Here is a 14,823-nt window from a genome sequence, read left to right as displayed (position 1 = left end):
ATGGTTTAGTATTTTGTAATAATAAGTAATTTTCATCAATACATACTACTTACAAAAATTAAATCATGATCATATAACCAATTTAAACAGAACTGTTACCTCTTGTGAAGTAGAAGCAATAATAATTAAAGGTCTCCCAGTCAATAAAAACACAGAGAAAGATTATTTTAGCTCAAAATTCTACAAGACTTTCAAAGAACAAACAATACTAGTATTCCTCTAATTATTCCACAGAATACAAACAGAAGGAACATTACCCAAATCATTCTACAAGGCCACAATTACACAGACTACAAACACATAAAGAGCCAACAAAGAAAGAAAATTACAGAACAATTCCCTTGTGAACACAAGTACAAAAATGCTCACAAATTGTATCTAATAACACAGTAAAAAATCATCCACTATGTCCAAGTAGAATTCATTACAAGGATAGTTCAATACATGAAAATCCTTAAATGCAATCCACAATTTAAACACACTGAAAGACAAAATGCAGAAAAAGCCTTTGACAAAAATCTATCACTTCTTCATAATAAATATCTTTGGAAAGATTAGAGATACAAAGAATATATATAAACATACTAAATGCTATTTACTGAAAGCCTATAGCAACTCTTAAATTAAATGGAGAGAAATGCAAAGTAATTCCACTAAAGTCAGGAACAAGACAAGGCTGTCCAAAATCTCCATATCTACTAAATATAGTACTTAAAGTTCTAGCTAGAACAATAAGATAACTTAAAGAAATCAAAGGGGTACATATTAGAAAGGAAGAAGTCAAAGTATCTTTATTTGAAGATATGAAGGCATAATAGGAGAACCTAAATATTCTACCAGGAAATGTCTACAACTGATAAAACCTTTCTGCAAAGTAGAAATCCAGAATTAACTCATAAAGATCATTAACCCTCCTATACGCACTGAAAAGAAACCAAGGAAGCAATGCCTTTCACAATAGCCACAAATAATTTAAAATATCTTAGGCTCGATATATCCAAGAAAGTGAAATACTGTATGACAAAGACTTCAAAATACTGAAGCAAGAAATCGTAGGGTATCAGAAAATGGAGAGATCCACCAAGCTCATGGATTGTAGGATTAATATGGCAAAAACATCTATCATACCTAAAGCAATGTACAAGTTCAACACAACTCCCCTCTAAATTCTAACACAGGTTTTCACAGATCTTGAAAGAACAAATTAGTTTCACATAGAACTAAAACCCTGCATGGTTAAAACCACCTTAAATAGTTAAAGAACTGTGTGGGAGACGCCATCCTCCCTGCTTTCATTTTGTACTAGGGAACTATCATATTAAACACAGAATGGTATTGGCACATAAAAAAATAAAAAGTCGTATTGATAAATGGAATCTAATTGAAGACACATACATAATGCCATACACCAAAAGATACTAATATTTGAAAAAAAGACAAAAGTACACACTAGGAAAACAAGAGCATCTTTATTTTCAAACTGGACAGATACATGTAGAAGAATCCAAATAGACCCGTATTTATCACCCTGTACAAAAATCGATTCCAAGTGGATTAAATTCCTCAAAATAAAATGATATATACTAAACCTGATGGAAGAGAAAGTAAAGGATAACCTTGAACGCATTGGCATAGGAAAACTTTCGAACAGAACACCATCAGCACAGACACTGAGAATGACAACTACAAAATGGGACCTCATGAAACTGGTAAGTTTGTGTTCTTCCAAGAGCACAATCATTTGAACAAACAGCAGTCTACAGAAAGGAAAGGGATTTTTACTAATCTGATAGAGGGCTAATATCTGAAATATACCACGAATTCCGAAACAGATATAAAAAAATCTAATAACAGTTAAAAATAGGGCACAGCACTCAAAAGAAAATCAAATGGCTGAGAAGCAATGTAGAAAATCACTGATCATCAGGGAAATAAATGCAAATCTGAACTACTTAGTGATTTCATCTTACAGTTGTCAGAATAGCTAAGATGAATAACACAAGTGATAGCTCATGCTGGTGAGGATGTAGAGCAAGGGAAACACTCCTCTATTGCTGATGGGAATGAAAACTTGTAAAGCTTCTATGGATATCACTGTGGAAGATCTTCAGGAAGATGTGAATTGATCCACCTCATGATCTTCCTATACCAATTTGGGGCACATTTCCAAAGTATGTTTCATCCTACTACAGAGACATTTGCCAGAGCATGTTCATTGCTGCTCTATTTATAATGGCCAGAAATTGGGGGAAAAACCTCAATGTCCCTCAGCAAAAGAATAGATAAAGAAAATATAGTACCTCAACACAAATAAGTATTACACTCAGCCATTTAAAAAAATGAAACTCATGGGTAAATGGGTAGAACAAGAAAAAAATATATCCTGAAGGAGGTACCCCAGTCTTAGAAATGCAAACATGGTATATATTTGCTTATATGTAAATATTAACTCTTAGGTCATTGAAAATCAATCTACAGTAAATATAAGACTAGAAGTTAGGTTTTTCGTGAGGTATTAGGCATATAGGTAGCTCTTTTTAGAAAAGAGAAGCAGAATTGTTAGTTATGGAGGAATGGGTGGTATGAAGCTGTAGGATCACAGAAGAAAGGAAGGGAAAGAAGGAAGGGAGTACAAGGAGAGACAGCTAAAATTAAGGGTCATTTGAAACGCACTTTGGAAAACTAATAAAGCTGGAGAGATTGCTCACGGGTTAAAAGCACTGGCTGCTCTTCCAGCGGTCCTGAGTTCAATTCCCAGCAACCACATGGTGGCTCACAACCACACAATAGGATCTGATGCTCTCTTCTGGTATGTGGGTATGAAGGCAATCTAAATGAAATTGCTAAATAATGGTGGAACCAGAGTTTACTCGGCCACAGCTTGTCACCAAATGAAGCTTCCTTCTCCTCTTCCAAATCTTTTCTCTTAAGCCATCCAATTCACATATGCTGTCAGTATAAACAGGTAAATTCAATAATTTAAATAGGGATGTGTTTTTTTTCTATCATTAGGAAAACTGAAACATTTGGTCTTAGGTGACTGATCAATTTCATTTAGTCTAGCTTCTTTCAGGACCACCATGTTGACAAAACCATATGGATTTATTTGTTGAAATAAAAACATGAGACAAAGAATTTATGCATGGTGCACCTTCCAGAATAATTTTGAAAGATGTATTTCAGAGATGAAGCAAGTTCAAACTCATCTCACAAATAATATTTTCCAATTAAAATGTAACTTGCAAAGATTCTATTTAAAAGGAATTTTATTTTCAACATGATTTCAGTATATTTTAATGAAAGGAACAAGTTTTGGAACTAACCTTGCAGTAATAGCAGTGATGTTCTTGAACAAGACACTCTAATTTGTTTATTGCAAAATAACCTGCTGTCAAATGCTCACAGTGGGTATTTGATGAAAGCAAGGGACAAGCACTCTGAAAGAGCCATCGCTGAGCAATAATGACTTGGAACATAGAGACTGCTGTTTAGGGATCACTGCTAGAGTAATAGACTGCCTAGAGTAAACAATGATCCATCTCAAAATATCACCTTTGGCCAAATTCTGTTTTAGGTTTACTTAGTTTTTATCCTTTAATTGAGCTTATTGTTCCAATCTGTTCACCCTTTGCTGAATCAATTACTATGTGTGCACCATCTCCTTCGTTTTCTTCTACTTTAAACTTTTCTGACTCTGACTGTACACTTTATTCCATTTTATTCTGTGTCAATGTGAGGAAATGAGCTTTTCTTGTATAGAATCCTTCATAGGTAAACATTCAGCCAACAAGCTGGCATACATTTTCTAGGCAATTTTAATTTCTTAAGAAGGATAGGTTTGGTTCCAAAATTTCCTATCTTTTTCATTCAACATTTAATACCTTCTGCACAATAGTGTCCATCAATACTTGAAATGCTTTGCTCATGAATTTTTATGCCCTTTTACAAACTTAGAGCAATGACTTATAATTCCCCATATTATTGTCATCGTTTCTCTTGTTTCCTCAGTTCTGTACCACCGTAGAAGTGTGGAAGAAAGTCTGGATGGGGTTGTCAATAAGGGATTTACTTTAGAGTCATCTTGGAAGCATGAAAAAAGTCTAATAGCCTGGGTGCCCCAGAAATAATCTGTTGAGAATGAATGGCTCTCGAGTGATTCGAAACTACAGAGACTGCTGAGAAAAACTGAGACTGATCAGATCCACAGGCTGCATAAAAATAGAAACTAATTTCTGAACACACTACAATTTTTTTGTAAAAGTGGAACTTTTAATTCTATTTAAAGTATTTATAAATGAAAACAATTAAACAATGATAATTTCTCATTCTTATCTTGATGAAATACTAATGAAGAATTCTTTGTCTCATTTTGTATTAGCTTGTATTTTCTTTTATAAGAATACTGATAGTTAATCATGATGTTCATTCTTGACCCACAGTAAATCATTTTGTGAAGATTTACAATTTAAAAAATGAGAGTACTGCAACTATGAATTGCATGTCATGTAATGTCAATGGCAAGTATACATATCTTACTATTAGTAGCATGCAAATGTAATCTTAAAGTGGTACAATTTCTGATCATTTTCACTAGCACATAAAAGTCTACTTATTGAATATTGATTCTATAGCAAGCCATTGTACACAGTGGTGTTGTTTTCTAGGACCCTTGAATGAATTGGTACAGGAGACTGCTTCCTGACAAAAAATCAGCAGCACAAACACTGAGATCGACAATTAATAAATGGGACCTCCTGAATCTGAGAAGCTTCGGTAAGGCAAAGGACACAGTCTACAAGACAAAACTACGGCCAACAAAATGGAACAAATAAACATTTATAACACAATATTTTACTTATAAAAATTTGTTTTGAACATTTAGACAACAATAGATGATAACTTAATCCTGAAAATAATTGGATAAAATCAGTGAATATTTATATTAAAAAAACACACACCTTAGCTTTCAAATAAGCAGAGCCACAACAAACATGCAAGTGATGACACACAGGAAGGAATGGGAAAGACGTAAACACAACACATTAGAGTAAGAAAAACCACTGCAAATGAGTTCCCAGAACATTTTAATAGAGGCAGAATTATCTCAAAACCCAAGAGTTTCAACAGATTCTCAAAAATTCAAAACATATCCACTAATACTACAAAATAATATAAAAGTTGCTTTAGGAGTTTAAATTTCATGACTGAGAATAGTCATAGTTTATTACAGGCATGGGATATTTGTATCATCATATTTCAATTAATATTAATCTAGTACCATTATGTAATAGATAATGAGAAATTTCACCATTTATTTTAAGATGGACACACCATTCGTAATATATTAAAAAGTATCCCCATGGTATCATAGTCATTTTCTACTCAACAACAAAAACTAGGAAATTGAAACATCGAAGTAGTTTAAGTATGTTCCTGTTTTACAGTTTCCTTAGAACTGAACAGCTCTGTATCAGTCATATTCACCTTCCTTTTAATATCCTACTGCAGATGCTTTGATGTTTAACATAAATTTATATTTTGAAGTAAACATCCATTTATCTTCATGATATATTGTTATAATTTATATGCAGTACCATACAATTAATATTTCATGAACTCATAATACCTGTACTATATACCTGTGATAATACTTGTGTGCATATATTATTTCATATATTCTTCGTAAGAAAATTGCTTATTTCTGGAGTCTGGACCCCGGCCTCTGATCCTACTTAGGTCATGTAGAAATTCAGATTTTATACGTTCCCAAACTCAGTTAGTTTTTAAAGTTGGCACCCACATAATGACAGATAGCTCTTCACCCATCCATTCAAAGTGCATGAGCCTATGTCTCATTTCAGTTATCAAAATGTGGCTCAAGAGACTCAGTCCCTGCCTCTGCTTCTGAAGCTTGCCTCTCAGCTTGGACCTGACAGACCCCACTAAATATTAAGAATAACACTAGAGACTCAAAACATCAAAAGGAACATACAAATAAATACCGATACTTTTGATTGCTGCGTTGTTCGTCCACCTCTACTCATAAAAAGGATTTTCCTTAACAATTCTCTGCCCTTAAAGATGCTTTAGAGTGCCACTGCTCTCTTACCCTCTGCAGATGAGATTCCAGTTGTTCAGCCTTCAAACTAGTGAATGAGACAACCTGCTTAACCACAGTGTCATGGAAAGAGCCATAGCATCCTATTACATTACAGTCTAGGCACAGCTCTCCCACACGCGGGTACATGCTTTCAGAGTTCTATGGCAGGATCTATTTATTCTGAGTTCATTACTCACTCCCTTCTTCCCTGATTTAGTGCAAGGAGCGATACGCCTATCAGTCAGTCACGGTAATCTATTCTGTATTTCAGTGACCTACTTATCAAATTTACTAATACACAAAATCAATACTTTGGACTCCCATTTGTGAGTTTCTCCAGGGTGTCAAAAAATTCTAATAACATGCTACATGTTGTTGATCAAGTTCACTCAGTAAGACATTCTGCTTTTGTTCCCAGCTCTCATACTCAAAGACAAGCACCACTTGGACGGTCTGCTTAGGACTGTGTTTTTTCCCATTTTTAAGCTCTGTCTTGGTGCATTTATTTTTAATAAAGTCCAAAGTATAGTGCTGAGGTGTTGCCTAAATGCAAAGGCCATAAAGACAGTGATGTATTCTCCCACTCATGAACAAAATGAGAGTGTCATGTTTTCTTCAAGTACAAGTTATAGATCTACCAGCCACAAATTCAATACTTAAGGATTAGTAATACGTATTAAGTAAGGTCTCTTTAAACAGAAGCACATAAACTATGGTTGTGTATTGATCAGTGGGTGAAAATGTTGTGAACGGAGGATCACATCACCTCACTCTGCATGTCCTCTAGAATGAATGGCACAGTGTTCTCCAATTTCATGTATGCAGCAACTTTATAGACCATAACTCTCACAAATAATGGGACTCAGCACTACTCATTTTCTCAATCACTCCAACTACATGTGGCCTCATAACTCAATCCCAACTAAAGTCCCATGGAAACATAGGCATGTTTTTCCCTTTTAAAGTAGAGATGGAACGATGTGTTGGCTCCTTCCTCCCTGGTTTATGATTCAGGTATACTGCTTGAATGGCAGTATGTGTAACCATGAGTTAAAGCTTATGACAACTCTAAGGTGACGTCACTCATGTTACAGACTGTGAAGGCAGCACCAGCAGACCAACTTGCAGATCTTTCACCATTAGCTAAAAACTGTAAGGTTTTGTGTTTCATATTACATAGAAAAATCACACTTTCAATAAGTATTACCTGCAGCAAGTAATAAAGACACGTAAGGCAAATGTAGAGTTTCCTCTAAAATAAGACATAAAGACTCACTCCAGTTTAAGAGATGGGCAGTTTTGAAGCATTTTCCTCTGGTCTCCTACAGCATACCCAAAGTTATATCCATTCATAAATAATTCAAGTGTGTAAAATGAAATAATTTGTGAGCCATTGGCTTTTTCAAATTCATTTTGTTGTGTCTGAGGAAGATTTTTGAAATGCGTTGTAACTGTGGGGTTTTTCTTTCTTTCTTTCTTTCTTTCTTTTGGAAGAAGGATTCACAAACTATCATTGCATCATTTTCTTGACCTACCTAAATACTTTAAAACACCATTGTGATCATTATTTTTACATATTTTCAATTAATTTAAGCATCCTATTTCTTAAAGATTCACTCACAGGTTTTTATTTTTTTCTTCTTCTTCTGTGCCTTTGTGTCCTTGACACTTGGGATTGGCAGCTGTACCTGTGACAGCTCCCAGAGTGTATGGGCTGGCTTCGTTCTGCAGAAGGCCTTTCCCGCCAGTCTAGCTTGGTGTCTGCAACCTCACACATTTCCACGTGTGAGTCTTCTCTGTGTTTGTGCTTGCACATTCTCCATGTGAGACTTTCTCCTTGGAGGAAGAGTTCATAGCCCCTTGCTCCCTCTGGTGCCTGTCTGCTGTACTGCTGTGATCTGAAGCTGCAGGACCCACTCTACCCCATGTAGAATTCTGGCAGTAACTGATCCCAATCTCTCAGGAGGGCCCTGAAAGCTCAAACATTGGATCCTCATTTGGACATCTCTTTCCTAATGATTGCAAGTTTCTCAGTAGTGTTAGAACAGGCTGACTCGTAAGTACGCATTCATCCAAACCTCCCACTCTGCATCCAGCTGCTAGTGTGGGCTGATTCTCATCAGTGCTCCAACAGAAACCAACCCTAAGGAGTTACTGAGCTTCCAGATGTTGAACACAGACTACAAGTCCTTCCATCCAAAGGGGAAAATCCAGCATTTTTAGTTTTGAATTCTTATCCTTCGTTTAGCCAAGGGACAGGCAGTAGAACTGAGTGAATTCTAGCCCAAGTTGTTTCTTTTGCTCTCAGTAGCTCCTAACTTTGAGTCCTTTCTTCTTACCATTCAGATTCAGTTAATACAGAAAGCAGACATCTAAGAGGCTCCCTAACATGCACTGCTCTACCTACAATCTAATCTTGTTTCTGTCTGATGGCATGGTACTGTTCTGACGGGACATGAGAGATCCATTGGGACATTGCTTCTGTGTGTGTTCTTACAACATTGGGAATTAAAGATGATGTCTAGTGTGTGAGCTGTGCAAGGAGGAAGCAAACTTAAGAGTTATTTCAGAAATGAGAGGCATTAGGAAAAAGTGAGAGTACGAGGGGTTTTCAAGAGAAAAAATTGCCCTTTCTGGGAATATTCACAGGGCTGTGGCAAAGCTGAACAAACACTGAAGGAACCTCCGTGGGATTACTTGCTTTTCTGAGCTCTTATGGGCAAAGCCGATGAATCTTCCACACTGTGTATGTTCCCCTGGCCCAACCAAAGAGATGATCCTGTGATATTCACGCACAGCCTCCATTGGGGATATTTGAGGCTTCCACCGGTCCTGTCCATCTAACTGTGGGACTGGCCTTGACTATCAGCTGTGTGTTAGGTACCTGGAAAGAACCAATGACCTCTGGACTTACAGGCATTTCAAGTGCTGCTAGCTGTTAGCTTTTACTTCTCACCTTTGTATCACAGTCACCAAGATGTAATAGCGGTCTTTTTTTTTCTTTTTTTTTTAATTTTATTTTCCAGTTTAAATTTAGATAAGAATCAAGGTTGCTCTTTGTTGGATACCTCGTAGTTGGTGCCTAATAACAGGTGGTTTTCAAGGCAGAACTCTTCTTATAAGCCATGTTTACATGAAATTTAGCCTATTACCACTGGCTATATTAGAACAAGAATATAATAAAAGTCAACAGTACTACCTCTGTTTCCATAGGCTTTAGAGGAGCACTCAACCTGCCCTCATAGCCCAGATCCTTGCCCCTTCTCCTATCTGTTTATTTTGGAGATCTCATACCTAATATGAGCCCTTTTATTTACCTTTCTGAGTGCATTATATTTTGTTGAGTTAGTTGTTTATCTGCCCCTTCTGTTCTCACTAAAGCATACATGAAAAACTTACTGTTTTCATTATGTGTTAGCTTCCTTTATGATATACAGAGAGCATCTTCAAAATCAGAACCACAGTTTGCAATAAAATATTAATTCCTTGTCCTTATTTATTCCAGACTTCGTAGGTTTTTGTTTGTGTTTTCTTGGTTTATGTTAGTTAAACACTAGCCTACCTAACAAAGAATAAAATAGCACTATGGTGGAGATTAATTATTTGTTATATATAGAACATATGTATTCTGTGATGAACACTGCTACAGAATATTGGGTCCCATCATTTTCTTGCATTGATGGTTTGAAACATTACAAACAGTTTCTATATGACATGAGTGTCCCGTCACAATAGCCAAAGCCCAGTTATCAAGACAAACAAGGAAAAATGTAGGCATGCACCTCTCTTAGGGTGTGTTTTAACATCATTTACATAACCATTTTTGCACCTATTTTCCAGAACTCAAGAATGTGACTGTACTACATTTTAGAGAAGATGGGAAAAATACCTCTACTGCACACACATATGATTCACCTTGACATAGGAATCCCTACTTCTGGGATAAAGGGTGAGAATAAAAAGTGTATCACGTGACTATAAAATTGCCTGCAGCATTGTGATTCGTTCTCATTCTGCAGTACCTACATGTCACCTGACGTGGTGCAGAAAACTTGAACATCTAATCCCTTTTCCTATCAGAGGCGCAGAACTCCAGCCTATTTGGCTAATGACATGCTTTTCTTTGAGTTTGGAGCTAGAGTTTTTTTAAGTCTGGGGTGCTAACATTGTCGATCTGTTTCCTTTACGTTATTTAGGACAATCAGATGTAGTGCTAGCATTTCATCTCTACACACTGATATATAATAAAAGCATAGTTTCACATTTTACTTTTAAACATAGACCTTTGATTGCTATTACTCTAAGATTTAAATACCCTTTAGTCACTACTTTTTTCTTTTGTCTTGTTATCATGACATTTCCCATATGTGGATTTTCAGTATTTGTGTTTAATACATAAAGTAGCAGTTTAGGTGGTGTATTGTACTTTATAATGCCAAAGAAAAACTTTCCAATTAATAATAATTAGTATAATTACTAATATTACCAATCTTTCAGATTTTCTCAAAGAAACAATGAAAATTTGTCCCTATTTAATCAAGGAGGATGCAGGAAAAAATTATTTAAACAGAAAAATCTGGCAAAGCACAAGATATAAAAATAAGTTTGAGATACTGGAAACTTCTGTAAAACACAACGATGACAGAACAGAAGAACTTATGACTATTCCCCAGAAGACAGCGCTCCTAGTAAGTTTCCCCTACCCTGCAGATTTACATAAATGGCTGTCAAGTACATGCCTTCTAAACACACAGTTCTGCAGCATCACTACCAAGCCCTTGCTGTGATGACTTCACCCTAAGAAAATGAGAGCAGACACAGAAGATTCAACTATACAATGTACACTTACGAATACATTAAAAGGCCGTATTGATTTTCCAAAGAGAAAGCAGTCACAATTCCCATGCAGACATCTCCAGTTTTTCTTATTATAAAAAAAAGCCAAGGTGGGCCAAGTCCAACAATATATAATAGTAAGTGGATGGGTATTAATATTGATGATAACAAAATAGTCTATTCTAGAAACTGGAAAACACTGAATTTTTCCTCTGCAAAAAGATGCTAACAAATGTATAGCGAAGAGATGCCCTCCAATAATTACAGTATAATCTCTGCAAAATTATTTTTGGTCTATATAATTTGCTCACTGAAATTACAAGACAAATTAGTCATTTTCCACTCAGAAAGTATTCAGAAAATCAAATGTATGTTCACATAAATTATCTGTATAATATATATTTGTGTGTATATGTATGCATACTATTGGTGCACATGGTTTTTCATAAATATATAGATAATTATAGATAATTACCACAAGCTAACAGTGCATATTTATGGAGTACATGACATTCAAAACATATTTGTAATGTGTATTGATCATATCAGGGCAGTCAACACATGTATGAATCCAGACATTAATCATTTCTTTGCGTATTTGCAGTAAGAGGATTATATAAAGTTGTGTCCAAGAGATTATAATTTAGAAATTTACCCTAAAATACGCTGAAATAGTTTTTTGTAACTTTTTCATTTCAGTATTTTTGTATTAGTAACAAAATTAAAGAAATTATATTCAATCCATGTAATAAGTTATAGGTGCTCTAGTCATGGTAGCTTTATTAAAAGGAACATTAAATAAAAACAAATTTATATATGTATTGTACAATGTCACATCAGCTTTCATGTATTTGGGTCCTGGGACTGAATGAAGAACAAAAAATACTATTACAGTCTGCTGTGTCTTGCTTTCGTGTTTTGAGTGTTTACATAACACTTTCGGAGGTAGCAGTTATCACATGAACCCACTAAGAGTGCTTTACTGCATATTCGGTCCCCCACACGTTGTCCATGCTACTAAAAGCTAGTATGCCCAAAATTTATTATAACTAAGAAAAAATCGCTGGTACCATAAATATGTGTGAGGAATTTGAAATAACTTCTTGAGATGTGGAAGGTTGGATTCCCAAGGCTTTGAATTTGTTTATTGTATGTCATCAAGTTTATGTGAGGAATCTCTGTAATATGATAAGAAGAGAAGACGGTGAAGCACAGGCTCCAGAGGCTCTTGGGTACCAGAAGGGATAAGTTATTCTAAGTAATGGATCAGTAAAGTATGGTTTTTGCAAACCATAACCATGAATTGATGGATAACCACACTCACTTACCTAGTGTCTCTTGCTGCTACTTTTATGCCATGACAAAATAGTTGAGTTTTTGATGATAATGCTTACAAAGGACATCTTTGTTGTTATTCTATATGTTGATGAGTTTGTTGGTGGCATATCTCACAAAGATGGACATCTTCACTGTTACTCTAAATGAGAAGTTTTGCCAACCTTTCTCCAAAGTACACCAGTCATGAAAACTGACTAAATACATATTTAAATGCTAATTTTTATATAATTTCATACTTAATTAGTGTATGGCAATGATTTAAAAGTAAATAAAAAATACCTCAGTAACTATCACCAGTAATGTTTTCTGGTTTTCTTTTCCTTTCACAAACTGAGATATTGCCATTTATTTGACTCCTTACTCAACCCTAGGGACCTTTCTGGGGCAAGAAGATGTGAGTGGAAATGTCATGAATCATTTATTTCTCAGTTGAAGTGTCAAAGGACACTGTATATATCCATGGTTCCCACAGCACCAGCTGCCCTGGGGTGTAGGATTCCAACTGATAGAGTTCCCCTGGAGGATTTTATGAACTTCACCTAACTGCAGAAAGAATCTCTGGGATTTGAGGGCATCAGAAAGCTATTGGTTGCAGAACTATCAATCAAGCATATTTTTCCTATGGTGTGAAAGCACAACATTAAAGTATTTATTACACTTGTGTTTGGTTGTTTGTTAATAAACAAAATCCGAGGCAATGAAACACACTGTGTAAACCTCAAGGATGGACTCTGTAAGATCTATGTTGATGTGGACTGTGAGCACACTGATTGTGCCTCCATCCCCCTCTATCCCCAGTGTGGATTGTGAACACACTGATTGTGCCTCCATCCCCCTCTATCCCCAGTGTGGATTGTGAACACACTGATTGTTCCTGTATCTCCAGTCTGGATTGTGTGCACACTGTACCAGTATCCCCGTGCCACAACCTAGAATTCGTTGTGTGGTAGTAGTTTAAGTTCTCCTGACTGACATCCAGAGAAGACTTGTGTTATGTTGCCATTGTTTAATGACCCAATTAATAATAACAAACAACAGTTGCTATATTGTGACTACAATGTAAAAGCCTTACTCCCCTCAGCACAGGAAGAACTTGGTCACTGTAAGTCAGCTGACAAGAAGAGAGAAGAGATTACCATTCCTAAAGAGCTATCTCTTTGGAAGCTGATTTAAGCCATGTCTTTGTAGGTGGGTGATGACAAGTTGCTATGTTCTTTCTCATAGATGGAGGTTTATGGATATCTGACACTTCCAATCCTAATCATTCCCAATACCTGCTGTCAGTACATGTCTATGTCTATGAATCCAAATATCTGCTGGTGGGCAGTCTGGGAGGCTCTGTTTTGAGGGTCTCACAGTTTCTGCAAAGTTAAGTCACTTTGAGAAAACATGGATTCATCTTGTAACACATCCAAGCTAGTGATACATTAGTTTGAGAAAACAGCATCTCAAGACATCCTGCTGGCAATACAGAGAAATTGGCTTCAGCTGTGAATTTTAGCCTGCCTCTCAGCAGGCCTGTTCATCCCTGTGTGTTCTTGGCATCCCTAGCTTCAGGCTCAGCCTAACCACCTGCTGGAAGATGAGGAAGCAGGTTTCTGTGTCCTTTGGTGCAATTCTGCCTAGAAACTTTTTCTTTGCTCTGGGGCTAGATATGCTCTGAGAAATGATGGCAGGTTGGAAGTAAGTGGAGCAGTACAGGTCTGCGGAGGCTTGGGGAACTCATAGATGCTATAATACTGAGTCCAGTTTGTGCTGTTTGATGGAATGTTGACTGGGGTTATTGACTTGACTATGTGCATATGTCCTGCAGGGTACCTTGGCTATAGTTATTTTGTAAGTGCAATGGCTACATTATGCCTAGAAGACAGTTTTCCCCTTCTTCCGGCTGTTTCTTTTTTTCGGCTGGCATTCACAAGGTGGCTTAAGCTGTGTTGGGTACTTTTTCCCCTCTAACCTTGGAAAAGATGGACTTTATTTCTTATTTTAATAATAATAATAAAATCAAAAGGAAAAAATTAACCTGGCAATTTGGCTAGTGGGTAAGGATGTGTTGCAAGCATGAAGATCCAAGTCCAAATCCCCAGTACATATTTAATCAGAGAGAGGAAGATTTTGAGATCCATACTTCCATCTAGCTGAGCCAAAACAATGAAAAACTTCTCATTCACTGAGACAACTAAGACATAAAATAATAGAGAATGACATGCAAGGCCCTGCTGTAACCTCTGCATCAATAGGCATTGGTGGACGGAGGCACAGATGTACACACTCACATACTCACATGCGTTCCTGAATCTTTCTCTCTACACACACACACACACACGCACACGCACACGCACACGCACACGCACATGCACACACACACCACATGTGCATGTTGGGAACTCACAAAAGAAGAAAGAAACATGAAATAATATAATGAAAATTTAGCTACTTTTTCTACCAGGAGCATAAGAACATGTAATATTTTACAGATGTATGATTTTATCTTTGGTTATTTTGACATTTTACTATTTTTAAAACAATGTACGTTGTTTTTTCTTTTG

Source organism: Mesocricetus auratus, unplaced genomic scaffold (assembly GCF_017639785.1).
Source record: "Mesocricetus auratus isolate SY011 unplaced genomic scaffold, BCM_Maur_2.0 Super-Scaffold_100043, whole genome shotgun sequence".
Classification (NCBI taxonomy): Eukaryota; Metazoa; Chordata; class Mammalia; order Rodentia; family Cricetidae; genus Mesocricetus; species Mesocricetus auratus.
Note: the sequence above shows the minus strand (reverse complement) of the source record.